We start from the raw sequence: 5459 nt of genomic DNA on the forward strand, positions 1-5459 counted from the left end.
AGGAGAGAGAGCGAGCGAGAGAGCAAGAGAGAGAGGAAGGAAGGAAGGAAGGAAGGAAGGAAGGAAGGAAGGAAGGAAGGAAGGAAGGAAGGAAGGAAGGAAGGAAGGAAAAGAAAGCAGAATGCTGTGCTCGGAGCACTTCTCCCTTTTTCTTCAGTCCGGGACTCCAGCCATCAGTGGTTCCACCCACCCTTAGAATGGTCTTCATTCTGCACTAAACCTTTCTGGAAACACCCTCATAGACATACCTAGAGATACAGTTCCATGGAGATCCTAACTCCAATCTTGTCAGTAATTATGATTAACCATCCCAGTGTGGCAAACAGCAGGCAGGCCCCTTTAGATGCTGCTTCAGAGAACAGAGAACTCCATAGCCTTTGCAGGTGCATTTTAATGAAGGATTCTGAGGCTGGGGGCAGAAGTGTCCCCACCCCCATTCCTTATAAAAATGTAGGAAGTTCTGGCCATAGGTAAGAATGAGAGTCATGTGACTCAGAAGACACTAGAGCAACACGTCACAGGAAGCCAGAGAATCAAGAGTCTTTCTCAGAGCCTCTGAGGATGAACAGACCCAGGAACAACTCAGTTCTTGTCCACTGCTGCCTGACGCAGGCTCCTGCTCTCCAGAGCTGCAAACAACAAAGCCATTTGCCTGTTTGTTTGCTTGCTCTCCTTCCTGTCACTGTCCTGAAAATCAGACTTAGGGGCCTCAAACCCCCAAGTGCCCTACCTCTGGGTCCCAGCACCAGTCCCAGCATGCCCCTGCTTTCCCCACTTTTTATTCTAATACAGATCTCAATAACAGCTAGCCTTCAACATATTCTATAGCCTAGACATGCCTTCAACTCCAGAGCCTCCTGCTTCAGCCCCCAGTGTATCTGGGATTACAGACCTGTGCCACCAGCTCTTGCTAGCTCCCTTGTTTTGAGGCCTCTGGCATGCACTCATTTGTTCCAGAAGCCTTAAGGGTGCATACAGAGGGACAGGAGAGAGAGGTGGGGATGTCGATGTCGGTGAGGATGGAGAGGTGTGTGGAGGACAACTAGACCAGGCTTGGGTAGACTGTGTGTGGGGAAAGGAATAGAAGGGCAGCTCTGGCCGGGAGGCAGTAGGGGTTCTTGGCAGTTGCCCGGGTCACAGCATGGGAGGAAGGTATTTGAGAAAGATCTTTCTGGAGCCTGGTGGAGGCAGGGAGACCTAGGAGCCCTGCTTCATTTAACCCAGGTAGGAAATGAAGGAAAAGCTGAGTAACCGTGAGGAGTAGGAACGTGATGTAGCGCTTTTCCAGACAGGCTGGGGAGGGCATAGATACCAGGAGCAGGAACGTGATGTAGCGCTTTTCCAGACAGGCTGGGGAGGGCATAGATGGGGGAGGCACTCTGAGGCTGCTGCAAGGAATATCACAAAGGAGCCTGCCAGTCCTCCCCAGGGCCTCCTCCTCTGAGAGATGGGCTGCTTTTTCCTTACCTGCATGTTGGGCCCTTGGAGGGGGCACATGCCCCTAAGCACAAAGCACAGGCAGGGATCCTGGGGACACTCAGGGATTCTGAGTCCAGCGTCCCTGAGAGCAGGCAAAAGCACATTTTTTTTTTGTCCTGTTGGGACTTGGATAATTGGGACATTAAGGAAAATGCATTTCTCACCTATTTTCTGTCTGATTGAAACGTACTTTGCAGTCATTTAGAGCTCTCACACCTCCTCGAATCAGAGCTCAGCTCACGCAGATGGAGGCAGAAAACTGGGACATCACATGGCTCCTGAGGCTCCCAGGATTTGACAAGCAAAAAATATAACCTCACCTATATCCGTACCATCTGAAGACCTGGCCAGTCAGGGCAGGCTACGCCCCTTGCCCGGCTGCACCCTTCAGAAGCGAGGTGGAGGTCCAGGAGGACTGCACTTGCCTCCCATCACCGCCGCAAGACAACTCTGTGTCTTGTCTTCTTCTCTGGGTCCCGATGGCACCATTTCAGGAAGGGTCCCTGGCTCCGAGGTTTTCTTGATTGTAAGTCTAGATCCCATGTGGAACTTAAACGGGAAGTGCAGCTCAGTGATAGGGTGCTTGCCTAGCATGTGCAAGGTTCTGGGTTCAATCCTCAATCTCATACACACAGAGAGAGACACACATACAGTCACACACACATACACAGACTCATACACAGAAATACATATATGCACATGTACATAAGACACACACACAAACATATACAGACTCACACATACAAATACACACAAACACATTCACACATGTACATAAGACACACACATACGTACAGGCAAACACACATGCATGCACAAACACATATACACACACACATACACACAAGAGGCCTGGAAGTGTCTCTTTTCTTTCTTTCCTTTCTTTCTTTCTTTCTTTTTTTTCTTTCTTTCTTTCTTTCTTTCTTTCTTTCTTTCTTTCTTTCTTTTTTTCTTTCTTTCTTTCTTTCTTTATTCCTTTCTTTCTTTCTTTCTTTCTTTCTTTCTTTCTTTCTTTCTTTCCTTCTTTATTTCCCACAACTATGTGAGTTAAGAGGAAAAGGCTGGTCTTTAAGAGTGTCCCTTTCTGCCTGCGCTGTATAAAACTGGGTGTGATGGCAGCAGACAGATGTAACCCCAGCACACAGAGAGCAAAAGCAAGATCAGAAGTTCAAGGTCATTCTCTCAGGATATGTGAAATGCAGTTTTCAAAAGTTCAATCTGACAGTTGTAATTCTTTCGGCAACCTGGAAATCTGCCCAAATATTAAACCAAAGGAGCCTCAGCCACTACTCGGAGCTTTTACCCGTCCTCTGGCTCCCCTCCTCCACTTCAAGCCTGAGTAGAAGATGGAGCTAAGAGGCGGGGCAAAGCCTCAAGCAGCATTCTTAGTCAGCACACCTCCCTCGCTGACAATGATGTAGGGGCCATGCTCCGTTCTGTGGGCACCATCCCACCACGCTGCCCCAACATCACCCATGCAGAGCTCTCTGCGCTAGACCTTTCCATGCTGCCCAGAGATCTGTGCACCCAGACCTTCTCAGGGAAGGGCCTGATGCTCATCTGCTGGAGTGCTTCTGGCTGCGGGGACTGCCCAGTTCACATGCTTCCAAACTACTCTGGCTATTTAAGGCAACCAAGAGTCTGTTAACAGAAAACTGTTTCCAAAGTCTGGGAGTGGTCTAGCTTGGTCCCTCCAGATACAATGTGCTCCAGTTTTACCTCATCAGGAAGGGATTCTGATGGCATTGTGAGAAAGATGACCTTCAGACCATTGCTTCTCCTTGACCCAAGGGGAAGAGATTGCCAATGGCCCCAGCCCTGACTGCCTCTTATAACTGGCAAAGCTACCATGGGAAAAAAAAAAAAAAACTCTATTGTTTCTCCAACCACCATGGGAAGCAAAGGAGATAGTGAGGTAGTTTCTGACTCCCTTCTTCCTCCCAACTCTTGTGCAGCTGACATCATTTACAGTCCTGGTGGCTCCCCACTGTGCCACCAAGTGGTGGAAAGAGTGGCTTGGAGTGGGGGGGGGGGGAGGCACAGCAAACAGTACAGTCCAAAGTGAAAGCAAGACTCCCCAGCCACAGAGACCTGTGAACTGGCTCCCCGCCACCTGGAGAGCAGAGTCTGACAGGAGAGATTCTCATAACAAAACACTGGTGATGTCTCACAGACCCTGACTATGGCACACACAAGAGAGAGATGGTGCCTGTCGCCACCCTGAAGAAAACAGCCTGTAGGGGAAGCGGGCAGGGCAAGGAAACCAACCAAGGGCCAACACGCAGTCCAGTGGGAACTGTGAAAGGTGCTGGGCTTGAACCCATGTCCAATTGTCCTCTCACCCTGTTAGATCCAGAATGGGGTGGACCCAGGCCTGGAGCTGAGAGGTGTTGGACGGGCTCGGATTCCATGCTTGTTAGTAAGGGAGCGAGCGGTGTTTGGGTTCTCCAGGAAGCAGCTGTCCTCAGGCCACACTCCTCCCTCCAGAATACATCCCAGCCTGAGTCCTCCGCACCTCTGCTGCACGATTAGATTATCTTCCCAAGTCTACCACCTTGACTGAGTCGAGAAGCTACTGGCCTCCCTGTTTCCCTCCACCTTCGTCCTTGGACACAGCCCTCAACTTTTCCTCCATTCCCAGAGTGATCTTTTCAGCACAAATCAGTTTCCTTGACTGTACTCAGGTTCATCAGCTAAGTCGACATAGGAAGAAACTTGTGGGGGCCTGCACGAGCATGGGGGTGACAGCACTCAGGAAGTGGGTGCTTAAGGGCTTCACTGAACAGAAAAGTCTGGGCCAGTGGCTGGGGTGGGGACTCCATGCTAACCCCCAACCAAACTGGTTACCCAGGACAGCCCTGACCCGGCTCCACATTCAGCCATGCTCCAGAAAATGTCAAGGCCATGTTGAAGAACATGAGAGATGTCACTCTTTACGTGGTTTTCAAGACTGTTTCTAGAACATTCCAAAACAATAATGGCAAAGCCAGGTTACCAACAGGATGACTAACATGATATCTATAACTCAAAATACCAAGCCAGGGTCTGATTCTAAAAAAACTACCACTGTGATGTCCCCAAAATATAACAAAGTTATATTAAAAGGTTTAAGATATTTTTTTAAACTTTTTTTTTAAGATTTATTTATTTATTATATGTAAGTACACTGTAGATGACTTCAGACACTCCAGAAGAGGGCGCCAGATCTCATTACAGATGGTTGTGAGCCACCATGTGGTTGCTGGGATTTGAACTCAGGACCTCTGGAAGAGCAATCAGTGCTCTTAACCGTTGAGCCACCTCTCCAGCCCTAAGATATTTTTTAAAGTAAGCACTTAATAGATATTTATTGAATAAATCCTCTTTGTGTCACAAAGAAAATATGCCTAAAGTCACTGTGGGCTTATACAGCATCTGGGTATAACTCCAGGAGCATCATTTTGAGAAGAATACAAGGGAGTCTGGACATTCTGGCCACCCTAATGGCTGCCCATGTAGTCCTTTTGGCTCTCAATCACTCCTGTCGCTACTTCATTCTCCTGCTCAGGTGTTAAAAGCACTGGCTGCTCCTATAAGAGGACTGGGTTTGGTTGCCAGCACCCACATGGCAGCTCACACGTGTCTGTAACTCCAGTTCCAAGGGACTTGAAGTTCTCCCTGCCCTTCCTGGACACTGCATGACTGTAGTACACACACATGCATGCAGGACACTAATACATAGAAAATAAATACAATCTTTAAAAAGAGAAAGATTGTCAGTTAACCCTACCTGCTTGGTGCAGTGTAGAATACAGATGTCTTTTAATGCTTCTGGAACCTTCTTGGCCCATCTATCACTAGGATACAACAGTTCTCTATATCACCTGGCAGCGTGGTGCATGTCTATAATCCTAACACTTGGGAGTCAGAGACAGGATAAGTTCAAAACATCCTTAACTGTGTATGGAGTTTGAGACCAGCAGGAGAGACCCAGAGAGTGA

The sequence above is a fragment of the Mus pahari genome, chromosome 1, assembly GCF_900095145.1.
Source record: "Mus pahari chromosome 1, PAHARI_EIJ_v1.1, whole genome shotgun sequence".
NCBI lineage: Eukaryota > Metazoa > Chordata > Mammalia > Rodentia > Muridae > Mus > Mus pahari.